Below are 26,970 nucleotides of genomic sequence, written 5' to 3' on the forward strand. Positions count from 1 at the left end.
TCCAGAAACAAATTGACTTATTTACTATGTATAGCAAAAAATAAATACTACTCTGATAAACGTAGAGAATCAGCTACCAATATATTAAAAACACATGGAATATCATAAACAAATTACTACACAACAAAAAAGTGCACAATAAATTCCCATGTCAATTTACGAATGTCTAATCCGCATTCACCAATCCCTCTGGCATAGCAAATGACTTTAATCAATTATTTGTAAATATTGGGAGAAAAGTGCCCTGCAGATAATATTACAGGTGATTTCACTGCCCTGTCAAGCTTTGAACCTCCCTCAGTCCATGAAGTAATGACCGTTATTGAGAATCTTAATAATGCAGCAGCAGGTGATGATGAAATAAAGGCTAAGCTGATAAAGGAGGAAGTTCACCACATTACTAAACATCTCACACGCATCTTTGCTATATCTCTAAAAACTGGAATAGTTCCTAGTGAACTTAAAGTGACAAAGGTAACACATGTCTTTAAAGATGGTGAACCCAGTGTGTTCAACAACTATATCAATTTTATCATGCTTCTCAAAAGTCTTGGAAAAATTTGTACATATTAGAGTTATGAACAGTGTTATGCTAGTTAGTGAAAAAACATAACTAGTTACCATTACTAGTTACTTCATTCAGTAACTCAGTTACTATTATGATTACTTACACCAAAAAGTAATGTGTTACTGGCAAAAGTAACTTTTGAGTTACTTAGAATTAAAGAATGTATTTATTTTGGGTCATTTGTGTCCATACAGCTTCATATTAGTGCTGTAATAATATAATAATCCACTGTTGATCAACTGCTACAAAACAACCATAAATGATGTGCATATAAAGCACAAAACAGCTGCTCCAAAATTAAAACAGTAAATTTTCAGCCTTAGCACAGTAATGTAAAGTAAGCTGTGCATATTCCAGGTGCACATTCTGCTGTTGAAAATGCTTATGAAAATAAATGTGGAAAAACTATTTCACAGCATTTTTCTGAGCTACACAATGCTAAATATATCAGGCTAATGAGCTGCTGTTAGCAGTGACTCAGCAGCAGCGACAGGCTGCTTATTTACAACAACATACCATGCAATCGTTTGGCTGACCTGTTCCTGGATAACAGTCACAGTCCGTTAAAATCCAGCCGCAGCGTTAGCTTAGCTTCACTGATGCATCTTTTGGAGACAAAAATAATGTGTGTATTTCCACTCTGAGAAGCTCGTCCTGCTCCCGCATTGACTCGCCATGATTGGTGCACGTGATGTAAACAGAAATACGCTGACACTGCTTCTTCTTTTACTGTTTTACCGTGGTTGGCACGGTATCCCGCAAAAATATGCAGTGCCACTGTAAACAGGAAGTACACTGCAGCTAGCAAAGTAACGGACAAACGCACTATATTGTAACGGTAACGGCGTTATTTCTTTAGAAAAATATTGCATTACAGTACTAGTTACTGTAAAAAGTATGTTGGGGCGGCCCAACACTGGTTATGAAACACCTCCATGATAATAATATTTTGTACGATCATCAATGTGGTTTTCACAAAAAACACTCAACATGTATGGCTCTTTGACAACTCAGCGAAAATGAGTATTGGTATTTCCCTTGATCTCTCCAAAGCATTTGACACAATTGACCACGATATTCTTCTGTTAAAACTCCGCCGGTACGGATTCCAAGACGCTGTGCTCAGATGCTTCAGTGATTACCTGAATAACACAGAATAATATGTATGTATTAATGACCAGACTTCTACAAAAACAAGACTAAACTTGGGAGTGCCTCAAGGATCGGTTCTGGGGCCGTTTTTGTTTTTAATTTTTATTAATGATCATTCAGTGATGGTGAAGTCTAAGTCCTGTCTACCTTTATTATTTGCAGATGATACACATATTGCCATATCTCACACTGACTTTTAAGGCTTTATCAGGAATGTCAATAATACCTTGGATCAGACCTCAAAATGGTCCCAGATAAAGAAGCTTTCCTTGAATATAAACAAATCCAGTTATAAACATTTTAAAAACAAAAACAAAACTTTCCCTATACAGCACACAGAAATATTAATTAATAACATTGAAATCAATAGAGTGTCTAGCCTTGGTGTAATAATCAATGAGAACTTGTCCTGCAAAAAAACATATTGATTATGTGTGCAAAAAAAAAGAAATCTTATGGAATTATTAGACGAATTTCTTAGTTAGTTAGTCAACCGTGTTTTATAACACTCAATTATTGCCTAATTTATCCATATTTGATTTACTGTAATATTGTCTGGGCCACTTCTCATCCTTCACAGCTTAAACAGATACATTTAATACAGAAGAGATTTTTAAGATTTTTAATTGGTGTTTAGAATGTTTTAATTCCATCATCTAAACACCATCTGCACCTTTATTCAGAAAATATAAAATCTTGTCTATCTTTTCCATTAACACACTCCACACATGTTTGTTTATGTTCAAATTCATTCATCACAAACTAAACATCCCAAATACCTTCCTAAATTATTTTTGGTTTTCAGCAGACATCCACTGTTAGTCACCATCTTATCGTACATCTACTCATAAATGCTTTATAACATTTTGCAGGTCCCAAATATGGAACTCTTTTGACAAATCCTTAATAAATCATTCTACATACAACACATTTAAGGCTAAGCTAATTCAGTAGCCTCTCTTGTTTTCATGACAATACAGTTTTATTCTGTTGTGTCTTTTTCATTTGTTTGAAAACATTTTCTTTGCTCTTTCTTTTTAAGAAAATTTTGTAAATTGTGTTTTTGAGGGGAGGATATTTTATAAGCCTTTAGGCTTCATTCCTCACCTGCACAATCCTTTCTTTATCTTGTCATCATGCATCTTCATATGAGTGCAAATAAATAAATAAAGAAAGAAAAAGATAATAAGCTGTAATGGTTTTTTTTTTTAAGTTCTAAACAATTTGAATTACATTTTTCACTTTGATGTCTAGACTCCAACATTTCTTTTGAGGCTCTTTTTTTTAATTAAACAATTCCATTTACCACTTTATGAACACCATTTATATTTATTTTGTTGCAATGTGTGTTTTTATTATTTCTACTTATTTGGAAGTGTATTTGAAGGAATCCCTTATGCAAATAAATCTTTATTGGCTTATTGAAAATGTATGAAAATATATGAATAGATTTTAAATCAGGCGTTAAACCTTTTATTTATCTTCCATTAGAGTGGCTTTACATACAGTTTATTTTACCCTCAAGGTTAAAGTGGTTCATCAGAGCTAATGTCATTTAAAATGTGAGGAGCAGTTAGTAAACTATGGCCATCATGTTCATAGAGGGAAAATGTAATTATTTTGGTTTATAATAGAATACGGTATATGTCTATAATTGGTAGTGTGGGGCCCCAAAAAATGATCTCATATCAACATTATTACACACACACAGAGACATATTTGACCTTGGAAGAACTTTATATACACAGCGCCTCAATGTATGTATTCATGAAAAAAAATGTTAAAAGTTGAGAAGAATTTTGAAATGATTTTTTGCACAATAAATTATCGATATGCTCGAGCTAAATATTGATTTTTTATTTTATTTTTTAATTTTTTTTCAAAACCTTTTCTGCTTTTTCACTAAAATGTGCAGATACGTCTTCACAGAAATGTTGTCACTGTTTGTTGAAGGAACCAATATATTGTTTGCACTATAATGGTGTCACTGGTAAGAAAGACCCTATTTTTTTTTACAGAAATCACTATAGGAGGTAGTTATTCATTTACATTGGTATGTTGACACTTATTTACAGAAATGTTGCACTAAAATAGTGTCGCTGTCCATCGGACACTTTTTTAATTTATTGTCTTTCAGAGATATAAAATAAAAATTTTATTTTTTCACTAAATGTTTTTTTTTCTTTTTATGTCATAGATTATCGTAGATTGATTTCTGACCAATATATTGATGATCGCAGTATTGTCATGAGATAATCGTTATCGTGAGCTTTGTATCGCGTATCGTATCATGAGGTACCCTGAAGTTTCCACCCCTAAGCCATTTATTATTGATACTTAAATGTAGTCTTTTTTTTTTAATGTAGAGTCTTACAAAAAGGCATAATTTTGAAATCCAATTTTAACAAACACAAAAAAAATGCATTTAAGATAAATATCAATTGTTTTCACTTAAGTGAAATCCTAGTGTATCTTAAAACAAGCCATTGTTGGTCACATTTAAAAGTAAAATAAATCAACATAAATATAAAAGTGCAAACATGGCCAAGGGGTAAAACCAGGAAACTCAGAGGCTTCAGTGATTGACAAGCTTACAACATGAAAAACGTGAAAGCTAATAGTTGTTTCATTTTAGTCAGTGTACTGTATTTACATTATGTATTGGTGACTTTTGCTTTTGCTTGCTGCCATCGCAATGTTAGTGCGATGGTGTAGAGTCTAGACTCTAGACTCTAGAGCTACAACTAACGACTATTTCAATAGTCGACTAGTCATCGATTACTGAAGCAATGAATCGACTAATCGGATGACAAATCGTACAATTATTTACTCTATGTTGCTACAATCTTTTAAATTTGGCTTTGGGCAAATTATGACAAATAAAAACAATAAATAAATAAATAAAACAATTCCCAACTTAAGGTGTAAACGGGTTCCTTACAAACACAAATTAAATTAAATACATCATCACTAGAATGTACTTCAGTAATAGCATTTACACATTAAAAAAAGCTACAATAGCTGCTGACTCAAAGAGCTCATGGGCTGATCATGGGTCACTCCATTTGTGTTATTGTATATAATTTATTTCTTCATTCATAATTAAATTAACAAAAGCACATGAAAAGCAAAAATAAGTTTATTGTATAGCTGATAATGAGATACATACAGTAATGGTTGATAAATATCTCTATGATTTCCTATAATGAAACCAGATCAAGCTTGATGATTGAATCATTAATTTACTGAGAGCAGTACTAATGGGATATTTAGGTGTAATAATCACAATATGTACTGTACATGATTGTCTAATGGGGCCAGCTTTGTCTGTGAACACGTAAAATATAATTTAAGATATTGCGTTTCACAAGTTGGGACGAATGAATAGTGACGATAGTTTTATGGCAAAATTTATTTCACACGACTTGTGACATGTTAGCGTTTATCTTTCCATTAAAGTGTTAAATCTGACGATAAGTAAATCTGTGGCCCTTTCTGGTTTGATGACAGTAAGTCGTGTACTTTTTACATTTGGGCTTTAAAATCGTTTCCCTATTTTGACAGGTCCAAAATGCAGCCTGAAATTCTAATCACCCCCCGTCACTTCAAGCAGAAGGAAGGAAACGTGCTGAAATTAATAATAGTTATTAATTAAGACATGTTGATAATATAACATACTGTAGGCACGTGAGGTTTGTGTGACATTTGTGCTTGAAAATCGGAGGATCCCTATTTTGACAGGTCCAAAATGCAGATTGAAAATATATAATCAAAGAGGACATTGATTGTACATTCCATAAAATAAAGCAGCTTCCTACTCCTGTGCATGATGTAATGCTTATTGTGCTGAGAGGACACTTCTGACAGCAGGTCTACATAAACAAAGGTCTACAGGTATAGGATACACATGGCATTTACATCTTTTATTAGGATCACGAAACATCGTTCAGAAAGCAGCAGAGGTGATGAAAGATTAAATGACATGTCCCACAAAAAGCCGTTTAAAAGTATGTTCAACTGCGCCGGTCCGCCCTCGCTGAATGCGTGCGCGCTCTCACGGCTAGGGGTGCCGATTGTGACGGGGGGGTAGATTGGCACAACACCGGTAACAGCGACATATTCTTACCAGTGGGAATGTTTTTGAGGATATATCTCCCACTAATCACGTCTGTAATGTGCACACAGCTCCGAGCGAAGATATTCCAACGTTCCACAGAACGTTGGAAAGGACGACAACCTTCTTGCTTGTTCGTCGCTTTATTTCCACACACAAAAACAACAAAAGGCCTCAAGGGGTCAAGATTTATCGGCTGCTCCCTCATTCATCCACATCCAACACACACACACAGGGCATTTCCTCCTCTCTGACCCGCCCCTAATCCACTCACATCCCAGTTCTCCCCAAAGATGCATTCAAAGAACACACAAATATCGGAACCATCATAACATGAACATTAGAACAATAACACGACAACTATAACACACTGCAGGGATGTTACAATATATAGAAGGTGGGATGAAGCACTCCTCATGAAAAAACAATGTTCATCTCCATCCGCAGCTTGAAGAAGACGGTTGAGCCATAAAAAAACCTATTTAAAATAAATAAACAAGTGACGCTTAGAGACTCTAACGCATTCACTTCCTGTAGTTCAATGCAGAGACTGAGTGACTTGGAAACAACATATACTATACCTCTACTATTCACTCAACCCCTCACACCATGGCTATAAGCAAATATGTCATGATGATGAACCCTGACTTACATATGGATGTTCATTGGTTTAAAAGCCACCTGCTCAGTTTTCAACCTATACCTAAGGACACATTCAAATACTGCATCCTCCACTGACTACTGCTATCAGTGCATTGACATAGCCCAAAAACATGCTTCATTTTGCTAATGTGCAAAACTGGGCTGCATTTATTATATTATGTTAGTATTTTAGTTCATTCATAATAGCATGGGCTGTGCACTGTGGAGCACCAATCTGAAACACTTGAAGTGTTAATGATACTAGAATGAAAGTATTTTCTAATGGACTGGGTGTGGGAATAATATTTCTTACCAATGCCCAATAGATTGTGAAATTGCTTCGCTCTTTGTTAATGACAGAAATGAATTACAGTGGAAGAAACGAGAAGTGAGTCAGTAAAGAGAAATACTGTTCAGCTGTTGGAATACAACTGCACTTAAAACCACGTTATTGATAAAAACCATTTCCATTGTGCTGTCAAGGTTTTTCTCAATCTATTCATTAGTGGAACAAAACAAAGTTAGCTCGCTAGCATACCTACAAACACTACAAAGACTCTGCTCCTCCTGATATTAGATGCAGGTTTAAAATCCACTTTTTACGGCGTTGTTCTGTGAGCTTTTTACGTTTCCCACCTATGTGAACGACAATCTTCGGCACTCTATAAAATCTATTTTCCTTTTCTCGGTTAGAACGTTTGGAGCGGTCGTAAACTCCACAACACATGGACATTTTGATTGTTTCAGACGACAGATTCTCAAGCAACTTCACTTCCTGCATCTGAATTTCGCGCTCTCGCGATGCAGCGATGTGAGTGACGTCACGCTGTCAGTGAATGGATACAGTCAGTTGCGATAGCCAATCAGATCTCTTTGAGTAATAAAAAGCTCCCCCTGTAGAGTAAGAATGCCCCCCCCATGACGCCGACACTGGAGGTACAGTATGGACCCGTAGGCATTGGCCAGGTCCAACCATAACACCACTAGATCACCTCTGTTCTCATGAGCCTGTCTGATGAACTCCAGGAGTTCCACCCTTCTACAATTTAATTTTACAAAACATTTATTTTTTTTTTACTACAAGTAACCTCCTAATGAAATCACTTTGATAGCAATCACCATTTTTTCACGGAATAAATATGTGAATTATTTTTTACCTTATTTTCTTTGTAAAACACTTTCTATCCTGCTGTATCTCTGATCTCTGTGCCAAAATGCTGATTCTCTCTCCCTTTTTGTTTTTGTTGAACCCTCTTATCTTTTCTTTCTTCCTTTTGTTAAACCATCTGTTTGTTGAGCCTGTGATACAGTACTCTGTCTAACATTGCCAAAATGCAGCTCAATATATTTAACAGTTGGAAATAAATAACTGTATTATTAGAGTGGATTGCTCTCACCACCTGCTTCATAAAAGCATTATCCCAAATTAAATGAATAAATGGGAAAAAAACCCAATATGTTTTACCATTGTAGATTGAACCTGTGTTAACTCAATGAGTCACTCAAAATATTGAACAGCTGTCTGCCTTGCCTTCAGTCTGGATTCTGATTTTCATTTTCTGATTCAGCCGTACTTGAAATGAGTCTATAATAGTTGTACGAGTAGTGATAAATTACTACGTAATAGCAGAATAAAAAAGCCAATATGGTCAAGCTGTTCCCCAGCAAACTGAGCCAGCGAGGTTAAAGTCTAGCTTTAACTACATTTGTTTGAGACTGGAAGAATCAGTGAGTATTAACCTTTGCTAACATGTCGATGTTTATTTACCAACTAAAATTTTAATTTGATCCTGCAAATATAGATGGAAAAATGATGAATAATTTGATCGCTTCTCACTGGCTGGTCCTTAAAGCTGCAAATTGTAATTTTTGTTTTTTACTAATTTTTTTGGTCAAAAATCCATAATCATCTTATTATATTGTATTGCATATTGTAATCTAAAGTGTTCTGAGTGGACAGTGAATCTCTTCTCCTGACTCTGTAAATGAGCTTTAGAAACACAGGAGCGTGACGCTGGATGTCAGCCAGTCAGAGATCTTTCTACCAATAGGGCGATTACTATTACGATTACTATTAAGCATTACTATTGGCTGCTCGAGCTGCTCGTCAAAAGTCAATGCGCGTTCCCGATCTGAGAGTAGGGACAGTCCCATGGTATTATATTCAAGCTGAAGTCTCTAACGTGGCTTTTTGCACAGCGGTTCCACTGCAAATAAAGAGGCACAAACGTGTTCAGAAAGAACGGACTCAAGGAGATCCCTTTTTTTTTTTTTTTTTTTCAATTTCAATTTGTCAACACAATGAGCACAATATGCACAGCTGTAACACCACATTGCACTCTCACCTTAAAACAGTCAACTATTTCCTACTCCTTCTATTTTATATACAAGCACAACTGTATTTGAATGAAAATCAAAACTGTAAATGTAAAAAAAGTCAAAAATATGAGCTTTGTTTGAGTAAAAATGTATTTTAATTAATGATGTATATTATAGAAATTACACACATCTTGTATACTCACTTTATCAAACCTTCACAGTTTAATGAATTTCATGTCAACAATTAATATATGCTTTAATGACATTCTCTACATCACAGCAAAAATGCTGATATTCTTGTTAATTATTTGCTCGTTACTTAGCAACAGCTGTAAAGTATGGTGAAAAAATGTTGCAACTAAACAATACAAGCTGAACCCTTCCCAGACCCTGAATCCTGATCCCAGAACATGAGAGCATTTCAATGATGGGAATCATGGCCCAGTGCTTTCTGGCCATGACACTTTCAACGGGTCATTAAAGAATGACTCAACCTGTTTTTAAAGTAATGTATTGATTTAAAAAAAAAAAAGAGAGTCCGTGTAAACTTTAAATGGATTAGATGCTCACTTTGGTAGTTTTTTCTTTTTTTTTAATTAAAAAAACTTTTTCACTGAAAATCTTAAAAGGCATGTGACACCAAAAGTTGTGTTGAAGCTAATAGCAAGAACATAACCTAAATAGTGTGACCACCAAATATTTTGCAATATTATGTACATCTTAATGTTAAATTTTGCATTTTACTGTTGCTTTTATTGCATTTACGGTCTGTTTTTCAGAGTACGACCCTATATGTGATGTAGAGAAAGGACTCCCTTCAGCTTCACTACAGTGCTGAAAGCTCACAGTGACATTAGATAGCATCATAATTATTATCATTATATCAACTACTTTGAAATAAGTCTCCATACCGTGTAGCATTTCATGTAATAAGACTTCTATGAATGGAGTTTCCTTATCTGCGGCGCTACCCAACTTGGTCTTTAAAGTCTGTGTAAAGCAGAAATACATTTGTGTTATGAGTTTGTCACACCGCAAAAATATGTCATTGACACCTGTGCCAAATGTCAAAGATGAAAAAAATTGCTAAGTATATAAAAAATAGGTCTCAAAATCATGGAAAAACGAGCACTTCTCTGTGCTATTTAATGCTGGGGGTGTGTCAGTTAGAGGCGTTGGAACCACGCCCACGTGCGGGAAGGGTGCCACCTCTATAGATTAACCCTAACCCTATGGGAGAGAGCATTGTAAAGAGGCTCGATATTGCTTTTCCAAAAGTGCTTGGATGTGGCCAAACGAGGTGTCAGCGGAAAGGTCTTCTCTGCCCAAGTCCGAATATGTGGATCTGTCTTGGGTAGAGTTAGAACTGCGCCCACTAGAGGCAAAAAACTAAATTGTGGTGCAAAAAAAATGCTCATTTCATTGAAAATGTGGCACCAGTGGACTCGTTTTATTCCCCTGAGTCCGAATACGTGGTTTGTTTTCGGCTTGGTGTGCTTCAGCAGCAGGGTTGAGTTTATGCTAATGAGGGCTCCGTTTCGTAACGCGGCTATGATTTCTGACCCGCCCATTAAATCCTGAACGCAGGAATTTGTGAAGCCACAATTTTATTAAAAATGGTTGAATGGCTTTTTACATGTTTTAAGGAATACATTTATGACACATTTAATGTGTTTTGAACAACATGACTTAATTTGCTTTACACAGACTTTAACATCATTAACGTGTGACTTTATTTGGACTTGAGCCTTGTGACTTGTGAAAAGACTTGTGTAGGAAGATGAGATGAGTTATTATTAATGGGTTATATAACTGAGAATATTAATTATGATTATTAATATTACTTCAAATTTGCGGGGTGCCACTCCTTTTAACAGGAGAAATATGTCTAAGTTTTTAGACTAAACTCATCAATGTGAAACCAGGGAAAAGTGAATTCTACCAGACATCTACACCATCATCACAGCTTTAATGAATCAGAGGAATCAAATATTATGTTTAACCTTTTATTCAAAAGTCAACAATTAACACAGTCAAAATATCAATTGAAATGGGATAATTAAATCATGATAAAATGCATTTCTAGGCTAATAAAAGTGAGGATTATATGTAATAAAGTGAAATCACTAATCTAGGAGGATGCTAATCTACTAAATATTGAATAAAAATGCAGGATACATATTCAATAATAAAATCATAAAATCAAAGAATAAAATAAAGAGAGCTCATAACAAAGAGAGGAGGACGGACAAGGGGGAGACGAACAAACATGAATGAGATGTACTGTGTGTGTAGCATATTGTTAATGCGTGTAAGTTTGTAGTTATGGAAATATGTGTGTGATCTATTGTGGGGAAAGTTGCTGATGAGAGTTCATTCTTGTACCTTGAAGATGTCAGGGTTGGACCTGGAGGTGCTGTTTGAGCAATGCAGCAGGACGTGCCACCGTTGGTTCTGTTTCGGTACAACAGAGTGTAGCCCCTTCAGCCGATCCGGGCGGTTAGGCCTTCGCAGCTGGCTTAGAGAATGGCTCTTGGCTAACCCCAACGGGTCGCGGGCCGGGCTTCCTTTCGGCTGTTACGCCCATCACTAGATGCTGTATTCGTCCGAACCAAGCAGCTGTGGTTTCCAAAATCTAACTGTTTCAACTAAAAATAAAATGAAATAAATGAAAAGACTGGAAACATGAGGGAACACGTGTGAGCATGAACGCCCGCGTCCAAAACTGTTGTTTCTGGTCGCGCGTCTTTTTTTAAAGGGCGTTTGGCGACGCCTTTTGGAGGAGGCGTCTTCGTTGATTATTCTGTGATCATGTCGGTGATTGGTCAATGTCTCTGCTTTCAGCTTGTGGGTGTGTCTTGGGTGTGTGTAAGTGTAAGACAGAGACAGACAACAAGGGATGATTCTAAACATAAAAGAATGCCTAATAATTAATTCCACATATTTCAAAACATCTTTTCAACATCATATCCTGAAATATCATGTATTACGAAAGAGTTTGATACCAAACACGACTAGGAAATAGCCTCGAATCACTTTAGGAACTAATTAATGCATTTTACCTGTACTTACTCATAACATAAATGTCAAAAATCATGTTATGCCTCTTCTTAACTATACGGTTGCAGTAAATACCTCAAACTAACTTTTGTGATGTTTTTCTGGTAATTTTAAGCACTTTTAAATGATGAACACTTTAAAATAGCTTTCTGTTGTTATTAAATTACATGACACGAGTGCAGACACATTTGCAATTTCAATTACAGTAGAAATCATTCCAAAAATGTTTTCATTTGTAACTTTTCAGTCCAGCACATGTCCTTTGTTCTCATTTGAGCAGGAGAACTGGGGTTATTCCATTGTCCTGTGTAACCATTGGTTTGGGTTCGGGAGGTGACAACATCTGCAGGGGGTCAAAGGGGTCATTGGGACAGTTCTTTGATGTTACAGCATCCAGAGGTATCTGTTTGAAAAAGGGGGAAGGAGAGATGTTCTTCTTTTGATCGTAATGTAGCAGGGAGATGATAACAGGAGACGACTGGTCTGGGATCCTTCTATCTTTTTGTTCGGCAGGAAGGGGGGAAGGCCCCCCTTGGGGCACGTTTGCATTTCACAGCAAGAGGTAGACACTCTGACTCCACGGACTGGTGAAGCCGGTGTTCTAAGTCAGGTCAACTTGGGGGTTTAGTTCCCTACATAATCCCCCTGTTGATAAGGTTTCAATGCTTTGAAGCTCTTATCAAAAAGTTCTTTTGAGGAAACAAAAGAGGGAACGAACCTTCAAGTTGAAGAAAACTGGAAACAGGTAAAGGTGTGTTGAGGTCCTCACACACCCTGACGAAAGTTCAGGAGTGACAAAAGTCCAACGTCCTTGTTGGAACTTGGAGGTGTTTCCCCCTGTAGGGTAGGGAAATCACTCTCACCTTGACGTTGAGATGAGCAGCATTGCCAGGAAGTCAATACTGGAGGCAACGCTGGGAGGTTGAAGCTAGAGCCCCTGGTGGTTGAGGATGGAGCCCCGGAGGTTGAAGACTGTAGCCCTGGCGGTTGAAGACTGGAGCCCCTGGAGGTTGAAGACTGGAGCCCCGGAGGTTTGAGGCTGGAGCCCCGGAGGTTGACGCCTGGAGTTAATGCCCGTGGACCCTGGAGGTAGGAGTTGGGCGACCATGGAGTCGATTCTGAGGTGCCGCTTGGCAGTGGGCACCCGTAGACCAGGAGGCAGACTAGGTGTGTGTACTATATGTTGCTATGTGTCCCTCAACAATGCTCGGTGCGAACATGTAATTTGGGATCAGCAGGATGGGGTAACATAAAAGTGTACACATAACACATAGATAGCGTGGTATCGGTCAGTTACTCCTGGTGCACATCAATAAGACAAAGACAAAGCATGCAGGGTGTAAAAGAATCAAATCTAAACACACAAAGGTAAGTCCCTAAGGGAGCTTAAACTAAATGAGAGAAAAAGAAGAGCTTTCTTTTGCTCTAACTAAATTTGGCCTGTGCCTATATAATGAGACGAGTTGGTGGTCTCAGTTACAGGGTGTTAGATATGCTAATGTCTGGGGCCTGATCAATGGGATGGCTGATTGGAAGTTTACGGATCAACCAGCACGGTTAAATCCTGACCCTCGGGTGTGTCCTCGGTGGGACCAGATAGCGTAGTGGATTCTAGTTCCTAGGTCTGAGTTTATGTCGTCCTTGAGGTGGTAGATGTTATTGAACGTGACGACTGGTAGGTTAATTAGGAATGCTATCTCTTGGCTCGTAGGGTTTATTCAGCTCGCGGTTGATGGCTTGTCTGTTGATTTTGGTGTTCTGTATAGCTTAATTTGGTTTTCGGTGGACCCATTTGAGCTTTGATTTGGTTTTTGTGCTCGGAATCTTTATTTGGTACACCACTGGAGACAGTTTATCGGTGACCAGGTAGGGTCCTGTTCATTTGGGAAGAAATTTCTTCTATTTATTTATTTATTTTTTCAGTTTGGTTGCATGATGATTGGTTTTGCCGGCGGGCGGAGCAATGCTATAATACCAGACGCGGTCTCCCACCTGTAGTTCCTCTTGTGAGGCTTTTTGGTCGTAGTAGGTTTTACGGCCCTTCGCGCTCTCTTTGAGGTGTTTTTGAGCAAACGCGAACGTAGCTCGAAGGTGGTTCTCAAGATCGGTCGTGTATTGGTGGGTGGTGTAAGCGGTAGCGGTGTCAGCTTGGTTTTGGTTTTGACTCCTCTGTGTCTGGCGTAGGGCATGTCATGGGCATGTGCCAATATCACCCCCCTTTGGTTCTGTGGGACAACGAACGCATGCGTTTGGGAGTCCGCAGAAACATGGACCAAGGTGCCCTTGACTGTCTGTAATGAGCGACGGGCAGCGAACAGATGGCTGGGTGTGGAGGCAGAGTCAGAGGAGACTTTTAACGTCATTGGGCCATTGTCGATGAAAGCGGGTTTTATCGGTGCGATGACCTGCGAAGACGATGGGGCGATGGTTTCGGCAGCCGCACGAGAGCTCGTAATCGAATTCACTGAGAACGGGTGGGGCTCAGCGAGCTGGGTGGGGTCAAAGGACCAGGGTGTTCCTGATAGCGCCCTTTCTTTGGCGAGAGCATCGTTGATGTGTCGGTTCTGAAACGCAAGACCATCGGTAGCGAGGGGGTTGTTGGTTAACGAGCACAGGGAGGTACTTCTGGTCGTTAGAGTACGGTCTACGGTTTTAGTAGCCGGACGCATTTGGGCCGGAGACCGGCTTGGGGTCTCCTTTAGAGCCCGAGAGTGGTTCAGTTGGTAGCACTGAACTCCGTCGGGTGAGTCATGCTGCAGCGGCAGTGGCTGCCTGACTTGGGCCCAGATTTTCAGGTTCCGAAAGTCGATCAGGGGCTCAAATCGGTTGAGCAGATCGATACCTATGAGAAGAGGAATCTGGTTGTGGTCTGAGATGTAAAACGGGTGCACCAGAGTCAGCTGACCTATGGTGACTTGAACGAGAGCCTTCTTCGTGATAACGGTGGCGTTGTCGCCATAAGGTTTGATGTCAATGTGGCAGTCTTGGAGTATCAACCTTAGGTTGGCCTCCTTGGCTAGGCTGCGCAGCTCGTTGAATAGTTGGGCTGACATGAGGGATATGTCTGCTCCAGTGTCAAGTAAGGCTTCATTGGTAAGCACACCTTCAAAAGTGGCTGATATATAAAACTTTCGGGCGATTCCTCTTTCGTAGAGGTCGCACAAGAATTGGTGAATTGGTGGTTCACCCTCAATGGACTGATGTCCATTGGAAAAATGGTGGTTTGGTGCATGTGTTTGCACCAGCAAGACAGCACGAGGCGAATCATCGTCATTTTTTCGTTTTGATTGTTTTGGTTTATCATAGGTTTTGTCATCTATCATTTGTTCGAACATTTTCTTGATGGATGCCATTTCTTTAGTGATTTGGTTAGCTAACCTAATTTCTAAACTTTCTATTTCATTAGATTCATCGTCTGATCTTGATCTGTTTGGCTGCTGGTCGTATGACCTTTGATTATTTTTGTGATACCAAGGTTTTGAGTGTTCGTTTCTGGGTGGAGGTGTTCGGCGGTCGTTGTCGTGTCTTCTCCACTGGTCAGAACGGTTGTAATCATACCACGGTGGTCGCGGTCGGCGATCTTGGTGGTGTGAGTTAGGGCGAGAATTTTGGTGCCGAAAGTTTTGTTTTGGCGCATAATCTCGATAATCGGTGTTATCTTGGTATCGTTTTGGCTTTGTTCCATGGTACGGTTGCTGGTTGTACCGCGGAGGGGTCTGTGGTGCTTGCAGTGGAGGCATTTGAGGACTGTCGGGTGTCTTTTTTGTGCCTTCCAATTGCAGCGAGTGAGAGTTATTCTTTCTCGGGAACATTTCGCGAGGTGTGGATTTTGCTGAATTTTGTTTGTACAAGAGGAAGCCTCTGATTGCAAGATCGCGAAGTTTCTTACTAGACATGGTATAGGGATCTGCCGCGACGCCGAGATGGGTGCTCGTGCTGTGGTGAAGGTTTCTGAGGAACAGTTTTTTGAACTGCTCTTCTTCCTCCATACCTGGGTCGTTGCGATTACCAAAGTATGCCTGTAGCAAGGTGTGGTAATATTGTTGGGGTGATTCGTTTTTCCCTTGTTTAACGGTGTGGGCATAGTCGAAACCTGTTTGGTGAAGTGCGTCAGAAAATTCATCCACCAGGAGGCGGCACAGTGTTGTGTAATCATTTCTGATCTGAGGTAGTTGACGTTCAATGAAATCATTGACAAGCCTGCTCGAGGTTGCTTTGATTAGGTAGATTTTATCTTCAACATTAGCCATTGGATAACTTTTTAGATAAAAATCAATGTCTCTCAAAAATGCTCTAGCATTTTGGGGTTCGTCGAACTTTGGTTCGAATCTCGGAATGTTTCTGGCGATTTTATCCAGGTCGCGGTTGGACGGTCGATTGCTATTCGGTTGCTGGGCGGGCGTCGGTCCGCCGTCAATAGGAGGGTCCGCGGAGGCATCCCGGGGTCTCCTTAAGCGACGCGGACGTACCGGTGGGTCGGTGGTGCGCAGGGCTTGTCGAGTTGCGTCTTCACCGTCGGAGTCAGGATCGCCATCGGCCTCCGACATTGACAATGATGGGAGAGCGTGTCCGAGCTCACGTCTTGCGTCTAGGAGCTCTCTCCTGGTGAGGTTCAATCGTCGTTGAACCTTAGCAGTAGCTACTTTACCGTCAGCTACTTGTTGTAATAAGTCATTAGCCCTCTCTCGTTCTGCGTCTAATTCTTTAGAAAGCAGTTTAGTTTTGGCTTTTGAGGCTTTGATCGCCCCTTCTGCCTCAAGGAGGAGTTTCTTCCCATCACGTATTTGGGCGTCTAATTCCCGGGTTGTGGTGTCGAACTCATGTTCGAGAACGCGTATTTTGTCTCCGAGTAGCACTTTGGATTTTTCTAATTCTTTATTCTCAGTGATTAATTGATTAACTTGATCTTCCGCTTCTTCTAGGTAAGTCACACGCATTTGGAGCAGTCCATTTTCTTCACGTGTTTCGTCATACTGGACCGTGAGGTTCGCGCAGCGGGCTTCGCGTTCCTCGATGGTTTCGAGTTGAGCGTCGCGTTCGCTCTCGAGGGTTTTAACTCGATTCTGTTCGTATTTTAACTGGGCGGAGAATGCTGATATTACAAAGCCAAGCTGTTTAACCAGCTCCTTATCTTTCAGCTTTTTTGAAACGGCTGCAGTGACGCAATCGGCCACAAGGTCTCCTAATTCTTGAGGGGGAGATTCTCGGATTTTGGCATCAATTGTGGATTTTCCGTCCCCTAAGATTTCTCTTAGGAGGAATTCTAAGTTCTCGGCTGGATGGTCTTCTGAGGAGATAGACATGTTGATTTGTTGTGGATCAAAATCGTACGAAGAACTCTAAAGAATTTCAAAATTTCGAATAATTTTTCAAACAAAGTTTAAAAATTACAATGGTAGTAAATTGTTTTATCTTATTTCGTTTGTTCTTAGCAATTCACTGTTTGGTAAATAAAAACTGAGTGGTAAACTTGAAAAGTTTGGTGTGGTTTGTTTAATTTAAACAATTGTTCTTACTCATTTAAGACTTGTTCTTACTGATTTAAGACTTTTATTTAAATTAACTTTACTTTAATTCAATTTCGTTGAATTAATCAACAGGTATTTTTAATCAATTAAAAAAATGTTTTTATTGAAATTAAATTCAAATCTTATTGAATTTATTTTAATCAATAAATGTTTTCCTCAATTAATTCAAACTTTAGTTTAAATTAGCTTTACTTTGATTCAGTTTCCTTAGATTAATCAGGTGTTTTTAATCAATTGGAAAAAGAAAGAAAAAAAAAAAAAAAAAAAAAAAAAAAAAAAAAAAAAAAATTTTTTTTTTTTTTTTTTGAAATTAAATTCAAATCCTATTGAATTTATTGTAATCAATAAATGTTAATTTTAATTAATTAAATTCTGTTTTAATTTATCAGTTTTTATTTCAGTTGTAATTTCCTTTAGGTTGATTTTTAAGAATGGTTTGTGTTTAAATTCGGTTGTGTTGAATTTAATTACCTTAATTAAAACTGGTTTAGCTTTTATTAAACTTATTTTAATTAATAAATCCTTCTTAAATTAGTTGCTTTCATTTAGTTAACTTCCTATTCAATTTAATTGTTTTTAATCAAATTGATTTAATTTTAATCACACTGGATTAATCATTTAGTAAAATGTGTATTCTACTTTAATCATTACTTTATTTATTTAAACTGTTTTAGTTTAATTATTTTTTCCAAATTGGTTTAAATCTTGTTAAACCTTGATTTTAGTGCGTCACTTGTATTTAAATGAGTTACCTTAGTTTTAATAAGATTACCCTTTTAATGGCTTAACTTCCGTTTAGTTATGGGCCTTGTGTGTGCGTGCGCGTGTGTGTGTGTTTCTGAGAGATGACAAAATCAGATCGAGCACATTTAAAACCACACGATTTCAGCAAAGTGACGGTAAAGACAGCTGTATCGCTGCACAGTTGTCAAGCCAAACGTGTCTAAAGACACGCTGTAACTTAAATGTGTTTAAAGCCTCACTGGGCGCGTTGGGGTAGCCGGATGCTAACCGCTTAATAGCAAGCTTCTGCTGCTATGTTGAGGCTCTCGTTAGCCTGTTATTCGCGAGCTCGCCACGAGGGGCAGTCGCGTCTCAAAAAGGGACAGGAAGGCCTGTCTTTGTGTGTGCACGGTGGCTTGACACACTTGCTTCCGGTTTCCGGAGCGTTACCCACGTGTTCCAACCACAATGAGCTAACATGAGCTAATACAACGATAGCTTGTCCGTTTTAAGGAACGGAAGATTCAGACGACTTACTCTTTGTTTGCGTCGGTAGATACCAGAGTTTCAGAGCTCTTCGGGGTAGCAAAGTCCTAGTTTGCACTGTCTGCGTATCTTTTCCTTTTATACGGGGTTTTCCCGGTTCTGGCAACTTACTGTTTACCTCTGACGTCACAGTCACTGACGGCGCAGTGATTAATTTTAACTTTTTCTTTTGGCGCGGCGGCCTTTCATAACATTAGCGCTTTAAACACAGAGACACGGCGGTCTTATTTATTCAGTTTCTAAGCATTAGCGCGGCGGCTTTGCTTAGAATACAACATTGGTCGGGGCACGGCGGCTTCCGAACCAATCTGGCAACACGAGTGTTCAGTTTTTAGACCGGCTTTTGATTCCAATGATTATTCATTAACGCTGTGTTTATGGCTTCAGCTGGTCCCATCTGGAGGTGTCAGAAATTATGTAGGAAGATGAGATGAGTTATTATTAATGGGTTATATAACTGAGAATATTAATTATGATTATTAATATTACTTCAAATTTGCGGGGTGCCACTCCTTTTAACAGGAGAAATATGTCTAAGTTTTTAGACTAAACTCATCAATGTGAAACCAGGGAAAAGTGAATTCTACCAGACATCTACACCATCATCACAGCTTTAATGAATCAGAGGAATCAAATATTATGTTTAAACCTTTTATTCAAAAGTCAACAATTAACACAGTCAAAATATCAATTGAAATGGGATAATTAAATCATGATAAAATGCATTTCTAGGCTAATAAAAGTGAGGATTATATGTAATAAAGTGAAATCACTAATCTAGGAGGATGCTAATCTACTAAATATTGAATAAAAATGCAGGATACATATTCAATAATAAAATCATAAAATCAAAGAATAAAATAAAGAGAGCTCATAACAAAGAGAGGAGGACGGACAAGGGGGAGACGAACAAACATGAATGAGATGTACTGTGTGTGTAGCATATTGTTAATGCGTGTAAGTTTGTAGTTATGGAAATATGTGTGTGATCTATTGTGGGGAAAGTTGCTGATGAAAGTTCATTCAGGTACCTTGAAGATGATGTCAGGGTTGGACCTGGAGGTGCTGTTTGAGCAATGCAGCAGGACGTGCCACCGTTGGTTCTGTTTCGGTACAACAGAGTGTAGCCCCTTCAGCCGATCCGGGCGGTTAGGCCTTCGCAGCTGGCTTAGAGAATGGCTCTTGGCTAACCCCAACGGGTCGCGGGCCGGGCTTCCTTTCGGCTGTTACGCCCATCACTAGATGCTGTATTCGTCCGAACCAAGCAGCTGTGGTTTCCAAAATCTAACTGTTTCAACTAAAAATAAAATGAAATAAATGAAAAGACTGGAAACATGAGGGAACACGTGTGAGCATGAACGCCCGCGTCCAAAACTGTTGTTTCTGGTCGCGCGTCTTTTTTTAAAGGGCGTTTTGGCGACGCCTTTTGGAGGAGGCGTCTTCGTTGATTATTCTGTGATCATGTCGGTGATTGGTCAATGTCTCTGCTTTCAGCTTGTGGGTGTGTCTTGGGTGTGTGTAAGTGTAAGACAGAGACAGACAACAAGGGATGATTCTAAACATAAAAGAATGCCTAATAATTAATTCCACATATTTCAAAACATCTTTTCAACATCATATCCTGAAATATCATGTATTACGAAAGAGTTTGATACCAAACACGACTAGGAAATAGCCTCGAATCACTTTAGGAACTAATTAATGCATTTTACCTGTACTTACTCATAACATAAATGTCAAAAATCATGTTATGCCTCTTCTTAACTATACGGTTGCAGTAAATACCTCAACTAACTTTTGTGATGTTTTCTGGTAATTTTAAGCACTTTTAAATGATGAACACTTTAAAATAGCTTTCTGTTGTTATTAAATTACATGACACGAGTGCAGACACATTTGCAATTTCAATTACAGTAGAAATCATTCCAAAAATGTTTTCATTTGTAACTTTTCAGTCCAGCACATGTCCTTTGTTCTCATTTGAGCAGGAGAACTGGGGTTATTCCATTGTCCTGTGTAACCATTGGTTTGGGTTCGGGAGGTGACAACATCTGCAGGGGGTCAAAGGGGTCATTGGGACAGTTCTTTGATGTTACAGCATCCAGAGGTATCTGTTTGAAAAAAGGGGGAAGGAGAGATGTTCTTCTTTTGATCGTAATGTAGCAGGGAGATGATAACAGGAGACGACTGGTCTGGGATCCTTCTATCTTTTTGTTCGGCAGGAAGGGGGGAAGGCCCCCCTTGGGGCACGTTTGCATTTCACAGCAAGAGGTAGACACTCTGACTCCACGGACTGGTGAAGCCGGTGTTCTAAGTCAGGTCAACTTGGGGGTTTAGTTCCCTACACTTGCTACTTTCCCCAAAACCCAAAGATTTTCATCAATGAGTGCTAACCAGTGACGTGCCATGACCACTAAGGTTGGGTAGGCACTGCCTACCTTACCTACCCTGACTGCACGTCACTGGTGCCAACATGTGCAATATGAATATAGAATATTATGATTGCATTGTGCACAAAGCACAAACTTAAATTTGAGTAAGCTATAATCATGCTTTTCTGAATGTTTTGTAAACTTTCTAAAACAGACAATAATACAGCACCTAAGTGAAAATTGGAAAATCAAGAGATCAAAGAGAAAGAAATCAGGATTTTGTTTTGAGTCAAAATCATCCAAACCAAGATAACACTTGTATTTTTCACTGTGATGCTGGGTGCTGATTATTGCCATCTGAAATTGCTATTTGCTCTGATTATTTGTCTCGGAGGTGTTCGCAACCCAAATATTATACTTCTGTTGTGTCCTTGCCAATGATGAGAAAGTTACAGCTCATCCAGGATTTTCTGAGTTTTAATAACTGATGTGTTCAATCCCATTTTATAGATAAAGAGATCTGTATATCATCTGCATAAAAGTTGCAATTTACATTATGCTTCCTGATAATATTGTCCAGTAGACGCATATATAATGTAAAGAGAATTGGTCTTAAAACTAAACTCTGTAGAACTCCATGATTAACGTTGTTGTGCACTGAGGGTATTAACATGAATAAGGTAGGTTTGTTGTAGGTTTTCAGCCAGCCTCGATGACCAACTTTGGGTAAAACCAGTAAACTAGTCTTTTTTCAATCGTATGCTAAAATATAGAATGTGGAAAAAAGTTTTGAAATGTGTGACATACTTTACACATTAGAGCAGTTAGACTAAGTTGTTCATGTAATTTAGTGACTTGTATTTCCAGTGCTTTGATAACATTCAATGGACTGGTGATCATATATAGTGTACAAATTCTCTTCTACAATGTGAGCTGTGTGTGCCTTCATTTCAGCCCCACAGCTTTAGATAGAACATAAATACAGCATATTACCTCCTATTTCTAAGGATCGTTACTTTCATTAGATCACTTCTGTAACTAATTAGTGCTGAGCCTTTAGATAATGTGTGGATCAATGACAGACAACATAGATAACGTGTGTTTTATTTTACATTCCTTCATTCTTCTTTACATTATACGTCTGCTTTGTTCGTTCCTTTAATGAGCAACTAAAAGAGAACTTAGATACATCTGCTGACTGGCCTAATGAGACGTTTGGATCAATAACGGCGGTACGGTGCGCTATGTGTGTATTTTTTTCAGTCAGCCGCACACACGTGTCCAGTAAAAGCAGGTGTCGTGAGGCAGAATATTACTGACAGTCATCACTACAGTGGAATGAATGAACTGTAACAGACATCACGGTGAACTGAACGTTCAGAAACGAGCTTCTGATAATGTGGGGAAAGTGAAAGCTCTCACAGCTTTAATAACAGGACAGGACCATCATGGTCCACAGGACGGCGTCCGATCGTCGAGGGAAATTGCGCAGGAGCGAGTTACAGAAGAAGTCATACATTTGCTGAATATTTGTTTTTATTTATATATTCATATTTATATATAAAAATAAATAAAATTGAAGTTTGGGGAGCGTGGAGCGGCGCTGGATCATATGCATTTACGGTACAATAAGGTTTAACATGTAAGATGTATCATCTTGTTTTTAATAGTAGGTAATAATAAATGGCATAAAGTTGTCAAATCACTGCGTTAGGTTTGTTCACCTAGCGATCACACACAGGACTCTGAGACTGACAGCTGATGTAACTGACACACACACGGAGAGAGAGAGAGAGAGAGAGAGAGAACGCTGAAACACTCCAGATAAAGTAAAAATCAGTCGGTTTATGATAGAAAGAAACAATAAACAGAAGCAATCATGTCTGTTGGATTCTGACTTAGAGTCTGGACATGAAGTGATCGCATCTGAGGCCATGGTGCACAGGAGCGTATAGAGCGCTGTGTCAGACTGGATCCAGTAAAATTGACCATAAAAAGCTGGAGTACAGCAGCCCGCCTACCTGCACATTCTGATTGGCCGAGTCGTTTGACGGCACCTTCATCAGCCAATAGGGTGCAGCCTTTACGTTCATTTGTCTTGGGAAATCACTAAATTATTGGAATCCGGCCAATACAGCGGTGCGTTCAATAGCCTGGAAAACACGGTAGCTGGATGCTACTTTAGAGCGAATTTCTAGTTTTAAGTGGTTTTAAAACTTGACCCATGCAATGCAAAGGAGTACTTGATCTGAATTTTTGGCTTTGACAGCAATGCTAACAGGAGAAGTATGATGATTTTGAGCAAGTGGGTGGGCAGATGGCTGGTTGGGCAAAGATAGATGGATATATAGTGAGGCAGAGAGAAAGTGCTAGACACAAGGGGGGGGGGGGGGGAAGAGTGAGTTGCAGTCCCAGAGATGTAAAATATAAACAAACTGCAGCTATGAATCATGAACAATGACTTGGTTTCCCAATGTCCCTGTTCCTGGAAGATCACTGTCAAGGGCCTGGTTGTCTGTGAGAATTAAAGGAGACGTTGTGCAGTTATAACGGCGAGAAATAATAAGGTCCATCCAAGGTCGTTGTCAACCATGTAAAAGAAGTGGCAGCATTAATTTAGTGTAAATACAGTGACCTACCTGCAGGTTTTTGATTTTAGAGACCTCTTATCTATGTATGTGGACACACACTGGCTTTTGTACGTTTATAAGGAACAAGATGCAATATCATTGCTCACGTTTAACATATTTACAAGGCCAAAAAAAAAATGTTTGAGGGAGGTATAGAAAAATAATGCTTTAATGTTTTTATTGCAGCCAGGTGAAATATGTAGTCATACACTCTGGGTTGTGTAACCACTACTGACTGACCACACCTCACTTATATAAGTGCCCTCTGTAGTACAACAGTGGCTGAACGAGATGCTGTGTGAGCATCCATACCGCACTCTATCACTACTGAGTGGGCTTCAGTTGAGCATAATGCAGCTCCAATTAGTCTTACTCATCTCTGTTTACTCGATGCATACGTATATAGCACAGTGCTGCCGTTACAAAGCTGCTTTTTCTTTCTCAGTTAAATCGCTTGGGGAATGGTGGAGGCTGCAGCAACCAACAGTTACTAAACAGAAAGAATAAAGAAACAAGAGCCGACTCTAACATTGCGTCTCAGAGCAAAGAAGTTGAGGACAGCGTCACAACAGACGACAGCAAAGAAAGGTCGCATTGAGGACAGAAAGTAAAAGAAACATGTTTCTTTACAACGTCCATACAGATGTTACGATATAAACTGGGTGATTAAGCTTTTTGTGGAATAACTTCAGCAGCTACAGTCCAATCCCACCCCATACTAGTTATGTCATACTGTTTTACGGTAAATAGATTTATATAGCGCTTTATCCCGACACTGAAGTAGTCTCAAAGCACTTTGCAATGAGCTCATTCACCCACCTATGGACAGTGCTAGTCAACCACTGGGAGTAACTTAGGGTTCAGTGGACACTGGACGTGGATGACGACAGCAGGCAGAAATCACTCACATTGTTCCGTGATATTGTTTCCTTTTTTAGGTTTAAATGAAAAATGAGTTTCCATGCAGTGAAAGCTCTGGGTTCATGGCGACACGCACACACGCAGCCATGCAGACAGCACGTTGGTTTCATGTGGTCATTTGTTGTGGTGAACTGTAGTGAAGCCTCGCAATGTGTGTTTTTTTTAATATATTGTAACGGATTACAGTTAAAAAATGTATATCCGTTACTCCCCAAGCCTGCCTGTGAGCTAGTTTGAAAAGGAAGAGCTCACATTAGCATGGTAAGAGGAGCGAGGAATGTCAGGAGGAGGAGTTTCTACGTTATGACGTATTATTGGGGAAAAATCCAACCCAACCATTTGCAGCTGAAATTTTACAAAATGTGGAATAGCAAAAAAGGGACAAAACAGAACTTTTCTCAACTTTGGCCTCTGAATGAGGCTAAAGGAATCAATATCAGTGTAGCAAAACCATTATGAAGTGATTATTTTCATAATACTGCCTCTTTAAGCTGTTGTCTGTTGTACTTTTTCATCATGTAAAGTACATTGAATTGCCCTGTGTATGAAATGCGCTATACAAATAAATTTGCCTTGCCTTGATTGGGTTCATAAATGTGTTAGTGTCACAGTGTTCAGCAATGTCAAACCACACACATTCTCTGTTTCCTCTCATTAATAAAAGTTCTCAATTATTGAGTACACAATTTGAATAATTGGTGTTTTAAAACACAGCTTTGACAGGACAAGAAAGAAAAGTTGAAATGCACGTGCCATGGCGTATTTTGCACTATTGGAGGACTTGGAGCGTGTCTTCAAAGATTGTGCTGATGTCTTCAGTGAGAGCGACAGACAAAATGCACAATAGCCATCCCGTCGCACATCCAGCTACCGTATACGCCTCCAAGCAGAAGTTGCAGAGGATGGCTTGCTGATTTCTGAGTGTTAAAATATTTCAAATTTATGTTCAATTTGGTATTTAGATATGCCCTTAAAGTCTAAGAATATCTGTTTGTAAGACTACCCAATAAGACAACTATAAAGGGGGGGAAAGAGCCAATAGACAAGCAGAAAGCTTTTTTTCTTTTAAAATAAATGTCTAAGAAAATTGATTGAATTCATAAAAATCCCAAGCTGAAAATAAAGGCATAAAAAATATTTTGAAATGGTGAACAGTGAATAAACATGTATATAGCTGTCTGTCTCGATGTGTTGGTCCTGTGACAGACTGGGACCCTCTCAGGGTGTACAGGACCATGCGTCCAATGTGAGCGGCAATAAGCACCAGCCAATCGCGGTGACCTTAAAAGGATAAAGTGTTTACAGAAGATGACATTTGTGAGTGGATTATGGCACCACGTTGATGACTTGCTTCCTAAAACAACTAACAACTACAAGAAGGCACAGAAAAAGAACGTCAACACGATTTCCTGAATGGAGAGACAGCAGCAGTAGACTCTGTGGGGCCAATTCACTAAGATCAGAAATAAAGGGCAGTAAACAACCAGGTGGGTTGCTAAATCCTTTGGTGGCGCTGTTTCTTCACCTGCTGTGGGGAATTCACTAAGATTGCGGCGCAAATTGGTGGAGACCATCCAATTTAAATGAACATTTTGTTTCTTTAACGTGGAGAGGAGAGTGCACAGAAGCACAAAATAACATTTGAGGAAGGTAATTGGAGGCAGATGGACTTCTCTGTCTGCTGCACAAACATTCAATAATGTAGAAAATAAACAGTTAAAAATGCTGTTTAATAAACTTTAAAACCTAATGTTATTTTTTCACCCTAATTTAGTGTGTCTGCTCCGTCAGGACTGTAACTTTGCTCTTATCGATCTATGGAAAACATCATCCAGCAGGTCTGAGCTCCTGAGTAGCGTTGTGTCACCACACTCTCAGATGTGAACCTTGTGCCATCGCTGCTGATCAGCTGATTCTGATCTGACGCTCCTTGCCATCAGCGCAACACGAGAGTTTGAGTCAAAACATGGAGAGAAGCATAGACACAGCTCAGGTGCATCTAGAGTGACAACTATGGATCTCCGTGCACACCATCCTCTGCACCACAGCATCACCACACTCCAGCTGTTTCTCCTCCTCACACACACTTTACTCAGTGACTATTGTTTTATTTCAATTATTTTCTTATACTAGAAAGGTTAAGTGGAGCCTTTTTCCACCTCTGCTGTGCTCTGTGTCAACATTTACTGCAGCCATGATCTCTGTGTGTGAGTTTGCACCTGTCTGTGAGTCGTACTATTTTCAGCGCAGAAACAGTCACTGCAAACAGTTTCAGATTTGATTAATTGCTTTGCGTCCACTGCATTCATTTATTTGCATTTCCCGTTTTTTGTGGCACTTGTGAAACCCGCCTACATTACATATTTATCAAAGGAAACGTGCTAAATCAATTTTG

The 26,970-nt window shown here is 39.1% G+C and overlaps 1 protein-coding gene across 1 annotated transcript in view; it reads left to right on the forward strand.

The window, feature by feature from the left end:
* The window catches only part of LOC114456503 (leucine-rich repeat and fibronectin type-III domain-containing protein 5-like), a 194,928-nt gene that overhangs the window by 66,186 nt on the left and 101,772 nt on the right, over positions 1–26,970 (forward strand). The window lies entirely within an intron of this gene.

This window comes from Gouania willdenowi, chromosome 22 (genome assembly GCF_900634775.1).
Source record: "Gouania willdenowi chromosome 22, fGouWil2.1, whole genome shotgun sequence".
NCBI classification, from domain to species: Eukaryota; Metazoa; Chordata; class Actinopteri; order Blenniiformes; family Gobiesocidae; genus Gouania; species Gouania willdenowi.